This window comes from Ambystoma mexicanum, chromosome 9 (assembly GCF_040938575.1).
Source record: "Ambystoma mexicanum isolate Mex_15411 chromosome 9, UKY_AmexF1_1, whole genome shotgun sequence".
NCBI classification, from domain to species: Eukaryota; Metazoa; Chordata; class Amphibia; order Caudata; family Ambystomatidae; genus Ambystoma; species Ambystoma mexicanum.
Window position 1 is genome coordinate 735,498,130 of NC_090931.1, and position 15,034 is coordinate 735,513,163.

At 48.6% G+C, this 15,034-nt stretch overlaps 1 protein-coding gene across 4 annotated transcripts in view; it reads left to right on the forward strand.

Moving 5' to 3' along the window:
* LOC138488560 (asparagine synthetase domain-containing protein 1-like) overlaps positions 1–15,034 on the forward strand; it is a 205,245-nt gene that overhangs the window by 13,700 nt on the left and 176,511 nt on the right. Inside the window, exon 1 of one of the 4 annotated variants that reach the window (XM_069615636.1) lies at positions 135–157. The exons of the other annotated variants lie outside the window; for them this stretch is intronic. The gene's annotated coding sequence lies outside the window, so the exon portion shown is untranslated. Of the gene's footprint in view, positions 1–134; positions 158–15,034 lie in introns of those variants that run through there. 4 annotated transcript variants of the gene reach the window in all.

Genomic DNA, 15,034 nt, shown 5'->3' on the forward strand with positions numbered 1-15,034 from the left:
CAAAGCCTTCACTGTTTGCTCTGTATATTTCTGTTACTCTGAATTTCTAGGCTACTGGTCACTTTTAGTCGTGTACTTCATGATCAACTGGACGCCCTGTGATTATATCCTGTGCGCCCTTCCTCTGACCACCTCAAGTTTTTCTCTTCACTGATAGGTGAGCGCGTCTAACAATAATAAGTCACATATACCTGTCTCTTTATGCTCATGGGGTATTTTAAATATCAACGATACTCATCTCTAGGTCAGTCCTGGTGATGTCAATATTTAGAGATGAATATTTAGAGATGAGTATATAAATATAAGGCACATTGCCACTGTGTATACTGTAGCAGGTCACATTTGTTCTCTTGATCCATATAAACATGTGGAGGCTATAGGGAATAGTCAATTTCTTTCAACTTTAAGGATATTCACCAAGACTCTCATTCAGTCGGTTACTATGGTTAGGTCATGTTGTCCTTTAAATTGACCAGGGTTGCAAATATAGCTAGCTATGCATTGTCAAATTGTTCTTGAACTCTTAGGAGATTGGTACGTTTTCACTTAGATAAGGAGGTATGAATAAATGTCTATGTATATACACTATGATTGAATGCATTGGCACGTAAACTACTATATGAATGTCATCATGGATAACAGAATGTTTCTTGCTCATCCTTCTGGACATTATTTGAACTTCAACCAACTACAGTTCAATTCAGGCTTCTGATGAAGAGGGATCTCCCCTTGAAACACTTAAAGCCATCTTTGTATTGAACTCGAGGAATGTGTTTTTGCTTACTGTTATATTTCTTCAACTTGTGATTAAAACACTTGTTTGTTTTTGTTTTATACAGACTGTATTCATAGAGTATTTATTTAGACAACTATTGGAAAAACAATTCCTTGATAAATTTGACAATTGAGGTGAACATGTATCTATAATTAGTTGCCGCCTCTTTGGTGGAATATAGACAGTGTGCAAGGGACGGGAGGGTTCCTACTTTGGATCCTCTTCTCTCCTTCATGGGTGGCGAGAGCTCCTGAACAAACATCAATGGAACTAATCAAAGACATTTCCCTGCAGGATTTTACCAGGATTAATAGGCCGCCAAAATGACGACCATGAACAACCTCCGCACCCCCATTCAGTAGGTTGAAAACTATTCAGAAAACCGTCAGAGGGCTCCTTAAGAAACCACGTTTCCAGGTACTTTGTAGCATATAACCACACACAATTATTGTTAAGACTGGATTTCCTGACTTTGACCTGGTGGACAGATGTATAGGAGGCCAACCTAGTTTAGTGAAAGTGACAACTCTGGGAGCTGTAGCCAGACCAGTTCAAGGTAGCTAGGCGAGTGGTCAAGGCTAAGTCTCAGGAAGGGTGAGCCTGGTAAGGGGCCCTCAATGAGTCCACACAGTAAAAAGTCAAGGAACACACTTAGACAAACAGTTGTACAAATACTGTATTTATTTATGGCCATATAACACTAAGAAAAATGACTACAAGCATGTAATATTATCACACAAGACTAATAAATGACACCTATATACAATCACTTCAGTAGGGCAAAATACATAACAACCCCCTGCAAAGGAAGAACGGTATTAGTATGCAGCACTACAGGGCCACAGAGAGACCACACTAACTTTAAGATGTATGGGGCCTTATGCCCAAAAGTTCACCAAAAATGTGTGAGACAGGAAAAGGTTAGTGGAGGGCTTCTGAAGTCCAATGAAGAGTTCCAATGGGTAGAGGACAAGTTGTTCTAGTGAATAAAAGGGTCCCCCACTTTTTTCGGAATGCTAGCGTGAGCAAGCGAGTGCAAAGCCAAACTGCTGGAAAGCTTTACAAAAGATACCAAACTTTTAAAAGGGAAATATGGGGTTCAGGTAAGTACTGTTACAACTCACCCCCCCCCATATTCTGATTCTTCTTAGGACTTGGCAGGTCTTCAGAAGAGGGTCCATGGTCATTTTTCCCCGACCATCAGATCCGGTCCTTTGTGCCTAGGGGTTGCAGGTTCAAACACTTCTCTGGTCGGCAACAAATGCTGGCGCAAGATCTTGAGGATGAGGAATGCAGAAGAACTCGATGCAGGAGGACCCCTCTCGGCACAGGAGTGGATGCAGGAAATCTGTTTTGGATGACGGACCCAATGCACGGTGACACAGGGGACACAAATTTGACACAGTCAGACTTCTCTTATTTTGGGTTCCCTCAATGCTGCAACCATGAAATTTGGCAGAGAATACTCCTGTAGCATACACTGTCAATAACCAAAGTTCTGACCCTCAATGCGGAACCGCAATGTCTGCCGGGCTGTAGCCCAAACTCGGAGCTGGCCAACCACTGGGCGCTTCCGATGGCTCTTCTTCGCTTGACTTAAAACTGATGTTGAGGGTGATTATTCACACCACCCCAAGGGTCGAGGCTCCTTTGCAGGACTTCTGGAGATCACTAGCCAGACAGGGCCCTCCAGGGACAGCAGCAGCAGCAGAAGTTGGTTGCCAGGCCTTTTCCAACGGTTCTCAGGTCTCCTCACTCGTCTGGAAGCTGGACAGGATACTTGGCTCCTTCAGGTTTATTCCAGGATCCCTCTGGAACCGATATAGGGCTCCTCTACTTATCCAAAAAGTAGGTAAGGGTCAAAACTCCCACTAACCAATCTAAACGCACGCACGCACACACACACACACACGCAGCACAGCTGATGCATACCACTCAGACACACACACACACACACAGCACAGTTTATGCATACCACTCAGACAGACACACACACACACACACACGCAGCACAGCTTATGCATACCACTCAGACAGACACACAACCACACACGCAGCACAGCTTATGCATACCACTCACAGACACACACACACACGCAGCACAGCTTATGCATACCACTCAGACAGACACACACACACACACGCAGCACAGCTTATGCATACCACTCAGACAGACACACACACACGCAGCACAGCTTATGCATACCACTCAGACAGACACACACACGCAGCACAGCTTATGCATACCACTCACAGACACACACACACACGCACACACACGCAGCACAGCTTATGCATACCACTCAGACAGACACACACACACAGCACAGCTTATGCATACCACTCAGACACACACACACCCCAGTAGCATAGCTTATGCATACCACTCAGACACACACACACGTAGCACAGCTTATGCATACCACTCAGATACACACACACACACACACACACACACCAGTAGCACAGCTTATGCATACCACTCAGATATACACACACACACACCCCAGTTGCACAGCTTATGCATACCACTCAGACACACTGAAACCAGTTTGTGGATTGGGACCAGACAGTCCCAACCCACTTCCTGGCAGCAAACACACATAGCCCTGAAATAGCCAGCGTAAATCCTCATCTTTCTCTAGCACTATATGGCCATATAAGTATTTTCCTGTCCTCAGGTCAGGAAGAAGGGTTATTGACAGGATGTCCGAGGGATGAACGAAAAACCTTGTGGCACGGTCATGTTTGGACATTAACAACTGTAGGTAGCCAAACGCGGTGAGGCTAAACCAAAACACACAAAATAATAGCAAAAAGTAACTGCTGCCACCAGCTTGTACCTTATGCACACCTAAAGTAACCAGAAATTCTCTAGTGTAGGGTAAAACAAAACGTGTACCCCGTTGTACTGCATTGTAAGATGCATTGTACAATGATAAAAATTACCAAAAGTGGCAACCGAGTAGCAACACTTAGGGAAATAATGTTTCCCTGTACTGACAGCCTGAAGGACATGTCAGTTTCCCCATGGCAAATAAGCAAAAATCAGTGTAGTGAACCTGAAGACTTCACTGTAGTCGGTCAGGCCAGATTCAAAATAAAAGTAGAAAGTCTGAGGGTCCATACAAATGGAGGGAAAGGTGCTTAAAAGAGTAATCTTTCCTAACAACGGTCTACACAGTATATAGGTAGGTGACCTGTCTGAAGTGACGTAAGTGCACCCACTTAGTCAAGGAAATGGAGCCATCCAAATAATGCTGATCACCACATTCAAATCTTCTTGGGCTTAGTTATTCCTGGGAGAAGCCTCAAGATGTGAATCCCAAACACCCATGCATATATTAAGCCTGGTCCATCCATGGTTGGTGTGGGCTCCAAATATGGAATGTCAGAAAGTCCACGACCATAAATGACATACACACTCATCTCTATGGGGCTTCACAGCGCTGCCTCGTTGTGGAGCCCCACTGAACCTCTCACACCAGGTTGCTATTTTGATGGGTCCTTCAGGGAACAATCCTTTGCATCCATTTTGTGGTCAGGGAACCATGTCATGCAATCGGTAAGTACCCACAAATAGGAGAGTAGGTGTTAGGGGAGATTTCCCAAAGTCCACTTGAGGTAAGACTAAAATAAAACGATCCCTTGTTTTACAGGTCCCTAACTACTTAGTATAAGTCTGTACTACCCAATGGATATGGTAAAATGGCACAACAGCCAGGCTCATTTTAGGAGGAGGATATGAGTTGTAGGGTAAGTACACTGAACCCAGTCAATACACTAGTCCAAAGAAACTCTTACACACCGAAAGTTATATTCAAATATATTTAATTTATATACACAAGGCAGGCAAGTAAACACTTTTTTAGACTAACCAATACACATAGGAATTATTCACAATACTTTCAAAGGTGACTGCTTCAATAGTTGCTTGCGGTTATAATTGTTACAGAGAATGACATTGAGAGTTCCACTGTATTACTAGTAGTACTATGCACTCTCACAGATTACAGATAAACAGTAATTGCATTCTGGTAATAATGTCACATCAGACAAAGTCTGTAGGAAGGAAAGGGAGGGTTATTCATACTTTAGCAACAATTCACTTTGTAGTAACTCTTTTCAAGGCTATCTATTGCTTTGGCAGTCAAATCCCTTACTATCCAAAAGTTAGCATAGCAGTGGAACAAAGTCTTATCTAGCAGCTGAAAAGGCAAAGTTCCTCAGGACGCTTTAGTTACTAGAATAAAAATGCTTTGCAAGATAACACAAGTTATAGGGACCCTGCGCAGGACTCCTTGCTACGACACAAGTTGTTAGGCCTGGGCCAGAGGTATCTGTGGACACCCAAAACCCTTCTAACGCACTCCAGTCACACTGGAGTGGCTGTTCGGCTTAAGGCAAGTTCTGCCTTTAGCCCCACAATACCTTAGGTTAGAAGAAGCAAACGTAGCTGGATTTTATCCTGTGCAGCAGTGGCAGACCCGGTCCCCTGATTCCTTAGTCTAGTAACGAAAGGAAGAACTCTGAATGGAATGTCACAGCAGCAGTCATGAGAAAGGACTCAGCATGGATTTCTACTGTTTCCCACGTTGGTCTGCGGTTTATGTGCCTTTTTATCAGCTCCAACAAAGGACGGTTATAGTCCAGTCGATCTTCCTCAGTTCTTCAGCCGAGCACTCGGGTGAGGGGACTTAGATGAGTGGGATCATGCCGCTGGAGGTCCAACTGGAGCTCACCAAAGTTCTGGGCTGATTCAGCCTTGCAAAGATGTTGCGTTGCAAATGGGTCAAAAGGTCCCTTGGCATTTGCAGTTTGCAGCCCTGGAAGGTCACACAGCACCTTGTGGGATGGCTCGATCTACAGTTTGTCTTGGGGCTAGTTTCAGGGTCTGCAGGCGTCTCTGATCGTCTTCAGCTTCATATCCTCTGTACCAGTGGTCGACTTGCCTTCTGCCTCAGGAACCTCACCTTTTATTCGGATTTCCCTTCACTCCTCTGCAACTCTCCCAGCAGTTTACAGAAAGGGGTGGGTGGCTGTCCAATCAGGACAGTCAACCCCCCAGTGGGAACTGGTTGCATTCAGGCACTCTGGCAGACAAAGGACATCGGAGTGTAAAACTCCTCCCCTGCTTCCTGCCTTCACAGATACACTGAGGCCTAGGCGGGGGACACACAAGGGTTCCTGCCAAAGGCAGAACACACATTCAAACCGCTCCCTCCCAAAATGGTAGAAGGGCTAACAAAGGACAACAACGCAAGAAATGGTGAAACAAGAAGGGAGCCGCCATGTTAGATAATAGGTGACCCTTTTGTGAATAACCGACACTGTGAATACAGTCTGCGGTAGAAAATGGCACAAAAGTTAGTAGAACATGTCCACTGCCACCAGCCATAACTTTAGGGTTGTCACTGTGACTAGAAAGTCAAAGGAGCAGAAAGAAGGAGGATACTAGGTATCCCCTTAGGACTCCACATAAGGTGGTGTGTGCTAATCTCTCGTAAGTAAACGTTTTAGGAATGATACAAAGTATCCCTCTTTTCAAGTTTTTAGGGAAAATGAAAATACAAAAAGCAGAACCCAAAGGTTTCCCAGCAACACAGCACATAGGGTGCTGCGTGCTACAAAGTGTAAGACCAATGCCTTTAAGAGATATGTAGGAAAGCAGATTCTATAGAATAATGTAAAACAAAATAACGAGTTCCCACAATGTCAGAGCAAATCAGAATGAATGAGGGGTAAAAGGCTCCCCTTATTCAGGATCGAAAGAAACTGGTCCAGAAAAAAGCGCTGAGGGTCTCACTAGGAGAGGGGATTAACCATAAAACTGCTATGATATGGCATTTATAACGCGTCTATTCCCAAGTGTTTCAAGGCGCGACGCAGCAAGGGAGGGGGAACAGAGAGAAGACTGAGACAACGATCCTACTAGGCCAAGTGTCATTCAGATCGCGAAAGTGCAGCGGAAGGGGGAAGAGGTAAAGTGCGGAGTAGGAAGGGGGTGGGGACAGTGCAGTACATGGGGTAATAGAATAAATAAAACAGTAAAAGAAGTAGGGCCAACTGGTGGCAAGTGCAAGGGTAAGTGCAGACATCAGGTGTCGAGTGCTGGTGGGTGGACTGTAGGGATACAGAAAACAGTCCCCAAGTGCTGGCGTTGCCAAGGAGGCAGTGCAGGTGTGTAGTTGGCGGGGGAGGGGACCTGGGCCTGAGATCAGAGGGTGGCCAGGTAACTAGTACAGTTTCAGGCAGGGGAGAGGAAGCGGAAGAAAAGAGAGGTTTTGAGGTGCTGCCTGAACCAGAGATGGTTCTCCTCCTCAAGTTTCAGGGAGGCAGGGAGGCTGTTCCAGAGAGAGGGCCCAGCCGAAGAAAGAGATCTACCACCAACTCGTTGCTTGGAGAAGCGACGGAAACTGAGGGCGTTGCAGGCGGATGAGCGAAGAGCTCGAGAAGGAAGATATTTAGGAAGAGAGAGTTGAAGGTATTGAGGCCCCAGTCCCCAGAAGGCCTTGTGGACAATGCAGAGGGTTTTTAACTTAATCCTTGCAGCCACTGGGAGCCAGTGCAGAGATTTCAGTCCTGGAGAGATACGATCCCTGGGCTTGAGGCCAAGGACCAATCCCGCAGTCCTGTTCTGGATGAGTTGCAGAGGGCAGAGAGTAGAAGCAGGCACGTTTAGAAAGAGGCTGTTGCATTAGTACAGCCTAGAGAGAACCAGAGCTCTGGAGAAAGTGAGCTTCTGGGGAAGGAGAGGAAAGGAAGAGTACCTCTGAGGAGTTGCAGCTGGTAGTGTAACTCCTTAGAGATGTGAGGAGAGTGTGGAGTAGAAGATGACCCCAAGGTTTTTAGACTCGCAGGTGGGAGCAGGAAGAGGGCCAAGAGAGGCCGGCCAGAGATTGACGGTGTTAGGGAGAATTCTCTGTTTAGGCTGAATTTCCTAACCTAGTGAGTCCCCCAGCAGCTTTGCTGGATTTCTAGAGTTTGTTTTTTCTCACCTGCCAAGAGTGAGACTCTTTTTCTCCCACTCTTGGACATGATTTGTGGTGTTCCTTTGACTGTTAATGCGTTTTAGGGGCTATGAGGTCCTTTACACCATAGGGTCTCGTGTTTTTACTATGTGTGTTACACAGCACCCTCTGTGCAGTGACACCCCACCATAGACTCCATACCCTGGGACTGACTACTGTCTCCAGGGAATGTAAAGTCACCATTGGCTTTACTAGTCCCAAATTATGAACAGAAACTAGTACAAACCATCATATTGTAGACGTACTGGTCGGGGCAATTCGGTTGCCCCGGGGTCTGTTAGTCGAGGGGGCACGTCTCCGTCCCCCCCTGATCGAGTTTTGGCTGGTAGCAGTGGATACTACTTTTTATATTCGACCGCGAATATATCTCTATGGGATTTTCCCATTGTTCGAGGCTACCAACTTTATTTAATTCTCATAGCCTCGAACATACCGCCAGTTTATTTATTTAATATTAATTGGCCGGTTGGTATTTTTTGCCAGGACGCGATTCTAAAATGACGTTTGTGTTCTCTTCTGTGACTCCAACCCAAGTCGAGCCCTTTGTTCCACTTTTTGGCGGGCTTCTCCACTGAAGCCTCCAAAAGTGGTGCCACTCTGTCTGGGTACCACAGGGGGTATGGGTGGGGGTTTAGGCACCCTGGACTGAGTTACCTTGGTAACTCAAGTCGCACTCTTGTGTGATTGGCCCAAGTGGTGAGCCGGCCACTTAGCATGTTTGATTGACAGCTAGGCTGAGTGAATGGGGGTGTGCTGCATAAAAGCAGGGCTTTTGGGACTGGAACTTCAGAAGTCGCCACAGGACCTGAGAATCCGACGAGGGAGAAGCTGAGCCGACCTGCTACGACGACACCACCGGTGGAGCCCGGCGGAACCGACTCACCACTTCCCGACGACAGAGAAGATCTCCCGGCTGGAGAGTCTTCTTCCCCTGACTGGTGGGCACAACCAGTTTACCTTCTTTTCCTCGCATCCCAGGACGTCTTGTGGTCGAATTGCCCATGCCAAGCACCCCGGCAACCGGATAGCCACTTACCACTGGACCGCGAATAAAAGGACCGCTCCTTTTAACTGAGAACTCTGCGGCTGGTTTCTTCCCTGGCAGTGCAACGGACTCCTGTCTTCCTCCCCGACGAGATCCTCTCTTCCCCCGGACGAAGCACCGACTTGCATCCGCTGCCAGGAACAACTGCCCCCGCTGGGGTATTCTCACCACTTGAAGGTACCGTGTCCGCCAGGCCTCCTTTTCTAAAGATTGCTACAAGGTAATAATAATCCCTTAACCTTCTGGACTGGGCTGGCCGGCTTCACCATCTAACTGGTCCCTTTCTTTTGGTCCAACTCTTTCTGAACCTTTTCGAGACTTTTGTGCACTTTTCAACTGTGTGACCTTGGACACATTTCGTTCTGATCCTCTTAAAGTGGATACGGATTTCTGAACTCTAACTTCACGGTTTGACTCTGGCTTCCTCTCTTGCTGTATTCTTTTGAAAGTGTTGGGATCTGTTTCAATTTATGCTCTGCCTTTCTCTCCCTTTTTAAACCGAATTATTAGAGTGCCATCTGCGTTAAGCGCTCACCGCTGTCTGAAAATAAGTGGGGCTTTACTTAATACTTGTCTAATATTCTTTTAAGGGAGTGTATATCTTTTAGTGACCGTGTTTTTGAACTGCTTAATACTAGTGCCTGTGTGTTTTATTAGATGTGGTTTTAAATAAATAATTATATCTCTTTTACACCAAGCTCTGGTCAGTGTTTGCTTGTTCTACTGTGTTCTTTTGACCTATTCGGAATACTCTGTATACTGCCTAACTCTTATTGAGGGAAGTCTGACTGCTCAGCCACAGCTACCAAGTGAATCTGTGTGTTACAGACTGCTACCAAGTGGGTTTACTGCCAAACACCTGTAGTCTTAAATCTTTTGCAGTGGTCCCAGAGGGAACTGCACAGGTTTCTGCCTAACAGACGGGAAAGGAGCGAGCGGGTGTGCCGATGAGGAGAATCTCGGTCTTACTGGCATTAAGGCAGAGATCATTGGCGGCACACCACTCCTGGATAGCAGACAGACAGAGATGAGAGATGGAAAAGAGGTGGCTGAAGGTAGCCTGAAAATGAGCAGAGTGTCATCCGCATAGCACTGGAAGTTGGGGTAGAGAGCGGTGATGTGGTGGGGAAGAAGTGCCAGGTATTGGTTGGACCCCTCGGGGACACCACAAGTAGAGATAGAGATAAAGGAAGGACCCAAGTTCGACCTGGGAGTGTCGATCAGAGAGGAAAGAAGTCAGCCATGCCAGGGCCTGACCGGTGATACCCAGGTTATCACAGAGACGGTTGAGCAGGATGGCATGGTTGACTGTGTCAAAGGCAGAAGAGAGCTCAAGTAATATGAGGACACAGGGGGTGTTGGATTCAAGGTTTGAGAGCAGGTCTTCACGGATGTTCAGGAGAGCAGTTTCCGTGCTTCTGGCAGCTCTGAAGCCAGACTGATGGCCATGAAGACAACAAACAGATTCAGTATGAGATTAAGCTGGGAGATGGCCAGCTTTTCCAGGAGTTTGCCCAGGAAGGGGGTGATGGAGATTGGGCGATAGTTAGCTGGGCAGGACAGGTTGGCAGAGGGTTTCTTAAGAAGAGGGTGCACAAGGGAGTGCTTCAGGGGGGATGGGAAGACTCCAGTGGCGAAGGAGTGGTTGCAGAAATCGGCCAGAGCAGGAGCCAGGGAGTCCATATGGTCCTTGATGGTTTTGGAGGAACAGGGATGAACCTGTTTTGATGAGACAGATCGGACTTGTCTCGAAACCTCGTCTGGGGAGAACTGGGGAAAGGCAGAGAAGGAGGGAGGAGCGGTAACCGAAGAAGGGCCCGAGGAAGAGCAGGGAGTAGAGGGGTGAGGGAGAGAGGAAGAGAGAGAGGACATGATGTCCTGAATTCTAGAAATGAAATGAGAAGCCAGAGCTGTGCAGAGGGCCTGGGAAGGGAAGGAGAGGTAGAGACTGCAGCAGGATTGACCAGTTCCTTGCAGATTTTAAAGAGTTTGGCCAAGTTGTTAGATGCCGCAGAGACGCAGGATTGGATGTGAGCTCTCTTCTTGGTGCGGACAGAGAGATGGTATTGCCTTTGGAGCAGGTGGCAGACCAGTTTGTCAGAGGGTGTACCAGAAGCACACCATTTCTGCTCAGCCACTTGCGTTTGAGGGTGACGAGGTCTGAGTCATACCTGGAATTGCACTTGGATTTGGGCTTCAAGCGGATCCTCATGACGGGAGTATCAGATATAGCAAAGTGGAGCTTGAAAAGGGCTGTGTCAGGGTGTGAGTCAGCCAAAGGGGGGTGGGGGGGCGGGGTGAGAAAATGGTGGCAAAAGCCTCAACTGACACACACTTCATGGGTCGGATAACCGAGAAGGTGGGTGGCAGTGCTGGAATTGGCTTAGCCTGGGGGGAAGAGAGGGTGAGCTGGGAGGAAAGGAGAACGTGATCACTCCAGGAGAGCAGAGTGGTGAGAGGGATAGAAAGGGGAAGGTCTGAGGAGATCAGAACATCCAGAGTGTGCCCTGTAGAGTGAGTCGGGCCAGAGGGGAGAATGGAGAGTGAGAGAGAGTCACAGAGGTCACGAAAGAGTCCATAGGAAGGACAGGAAGCATCCAGGTGGATGTTAAAGTCCCCAAAAAGGAGGAGTGGAGTGATCGAGACCAGGAGGGAAGAGGAAAGGTCCGCCCATTCAGAGAGGAATGAGGAGATCTGACCAGGTGGGGGGGGGGGAAAGGGTGAGGGGGAGAGGGAGAGGGGGAGAGAGAGAGAGAGGGTGAGAGAGAGATATATATATATATATTGATTGTTTTCTGCCATACTGGTTGGAAGCATTTTGCGGAGTCCCCTGGCCTTAGCCATACTTTTGCTAAAATATTGATTTATTGACATCCTTCCCCATCCCAACTTCGGCACTCGACGCCGACTGGAGAAGAAATTGACCGTCGGCTGCTGCACGACGGATTCTGGCCTCGGCCCTGCAAGTAGGGAGAGTGGGGGGTTGGACATACTCTACACTCTTGGTATATAGGTACACCTTATACATTTCCTACACTTAACAGCCCGCTGCCTCAAGGTGCGTATGGAGGGTACCCCTTTTCAATTCTGCCCCAAGTGCAATCGCAAATACCCTAGCGTTGGGCCCGCCAGGCAGGCGGCCATGGCAGCGGAGGGTGCCTTCAGCGATGGCAGCGACGCCGTGCTTTCGGATGGCGAGGGCATCACGGCGTCGAAAGACAGCCGAGCGCAGGTCCCCGACCTCGGAAGGTCGTCCGACAGGGCGGCTATGGGGAAGACCCCCGGCGACACAGGCGCTTCACACACCACCCACACGAAGTCCAACCGAGACTCGACGACGTCGAGTGCTCGGAAAGAGGCACAAACAGAACGGTCCGAGTCGGTGTCCTCTGGGCGTTCGAGATCGCCGCAAGACTCCAGGCAATCATCTACTCTTGCCAAGAGTGCCTCGCTCCCTAGGCTAACGGAAGTTCGATCGTCGGAAGACGAAGACTGCTTCCACCCCCAGGCCGCACTCCAGGAGTCGGAGCCCGCAGACAAGATCAGCACGACTCCACGTTCGAAGGACAGGGACTCTACCCCCGATCCTCGACGCCAGGCGTCGAAAACCTCCGGAGCCACAAAGGGACAGGGAAAACACTTTTCCACTCACGGGGAGGGGGGAAAACAGCATAAGCAGCCTCTGCACTCTTCCACACCTGTAAAACACTCCACTCCTCCTAAACAGGCAGACAAGACCAGGTCTGCTGATATTTCAAAGAGTAAATCTCCAGAACTTTCTGAGAGAGTCATTCCCAGTTCCAAAAATGGTCCAGTGATGACATAGATGGGGTCATGTCAAGGATGTCTTCCTTGGCAGATTTTTACGATAAAAATCCAGACCATTTCCTTTCATATGATCCACAAAGGGCTACTCCCTCAGGCTCTAATGATCCTATCCCCCCGAGTAAGAAGCCCCGGTTTGAGACACCAATGAGGTCTACAGACCCCTTCGAGGTACAACCATACTCACGACCATACTCACTATATCAAGGAGAGACTTCCTTTGGTGAGGACCAAGATTTTGGCATGGTAGAAGAGCAAACCGGGACGGGCTACTATGGGGACGATGAGGACCAAGAAGAGGAGGAGGAAGACCCTGAAACCTACAGAGTAGATTGCCTGGTAGAAAAGGAAGCCCCGGTTACCGACTCCCCTGTCGATAACCAACCCCTCCTGAGCGAGGTTCTCGCACGTGCAGCAGAACATTTCCATATTGACACCCACGGTGTCCAGGAGGAGAGGGACTTCGCCGAGGAGTTAGTAGGTGAAAGGAGGCCTGTTGCCCAGACCATCCCTATCCTTAAGTCTATTCAGCGAAGAATAGACCCGTCCCTGGTGAACCCGAACCTCACCAGAGCAGTCAATCCCAGAGTTGAAAAACTTTTCAGGGCAGCCCAGTCTGACCCTCTCTATATAAGAGGACATCTGAAGCCAGACTCCCTAGTTGTCACTAACACTCGTAAGAGGGCTGGAACACCCTTGTCATCGTCCGAAGCTCCTGCAGACAAGGAGAGCAAAAAACTATATGGTTTCGGCAGGAAAGTAGCCTCAACGTCCGCCTTTCAGGCAAGGATTGCAAACTCCACCACCCTGTTGGCCAGCTACAACTGCCATCAGTGGGAAGAAGTCGCGGCACTCATAGCCTCTGCACCAGAACCCTTAAAGGGCCAGTTAGCTCGGATTTCCGCAGAGGGTAGAGCCGTGTCTGGTTGCATTTTAAAAGCAACCTTTGACACCGCGGACAACGCAGGCAGATTGATAGCAGAAGGCACTGTTATCAAGAGACATACGTGGTTACGGCAGTCTGGTTTTAAGGCAGAAACCCAGGCATCATTGTTGGACAAACAGGTGGAAGCCGATCTGTTGTTTGGTAAGGCGGTCGAGGACGCACTGAAGAATGCCAAGGACGAATACGAGACACTCAAGTCCCTTGGCCAGTTAACCAATAAGCTCCATAACCAGAGAGGGAATAGTAATTTTGTCGCCCACGCGGCCAAAATTCCCAGAGAGGATCTAACTATTCCCAGGGGCAGGGTACACAGTGGAACAACAGCCAACAGTCTACCCAGGGTTACGGCAGGGGTAATAGGAGAGGACGTGGTAAAGGCAGAGGCAGCCCCAGCAAAGGAGGCGGCTCGCCTCCACCAAAGCAGTGACGCTCAGTTCTGTAACGCTCACCTGACTCCCACGGGGGCGCTGGCCTGGTTCGCGCTGCTGTGACCTCGTCTAAGGTGATGCGCAGGGTTCGGAAGACGGACTGGACCGGGCCCCAGATCTGACTTGTCTGACTCGCAGAAGTATCCTTCTGTAGGTGAGAATAGGGGGTTAACTGTCTGCGGGGTAATGCAATCGGCCTCCCACTTACCCCTCTCACCCTCCTCAAAACCCTTCTGTGCTTCCCCATGTCTCACCTTAGGGTCTGGAAGGACGAGCTCTCCATCCTGCTTCTGATGCAGGGGCGCGTTGGTATCCAGTTACGTCACTGGATTTTCGGATGGGTGAGAACCAAACTTGCTTGGCTTCCAGGTAAGTTTTTCTATAAGTGGTTCCCCTTGTGTCCATGCATTAATGTTCTAATGCTAGCGTCTTTTTCCCCTTAGGGGCCGGGGTCCGAAAATGCCTGGATGAGGCGCGGACCCGAAATGAAAAGGGAATGACCCAACAGGTAAGTCTTGACATGGAGTTTTAGCTTCCCTTTTCCCTTCTTTCTCTCACCTTTGTTCTTGTTTTTTTCTCCCTAGGCGCGGGGACGCGACTGCGAATCCTGATGGTCGCTGCTGAACATGGAGGCGCCCTGTAAAGGCGAGTAGAATGCGGCGCTGCAGCGATCGATGCAATGTGCTTTTAAAAATAAATGTCTTCCTTTTCAGGATTGTCGGCGAAATGTCTCTGGGATGCAGATTTAGCAGGTGAGGCCTTTTCCTTCTTCTGTTCTCTTGTTCCCTTCCTTTGCAGGTGGTTCAGGATGCTGGCAGGTGTGGCAGAAGTCAAGATGCAGGAGCAGACACGGTGAGTGTCCAGCTGCTAGATGCAGAACAACGCGAAGCACGTGTGGCTGATCGGGTGTGGTTTAAATAGCCTTGGAAGAAGTTCCTAGAATGTGTCCTTCCTCCAATCAGGTATGTATCCTTCCCCGACCAC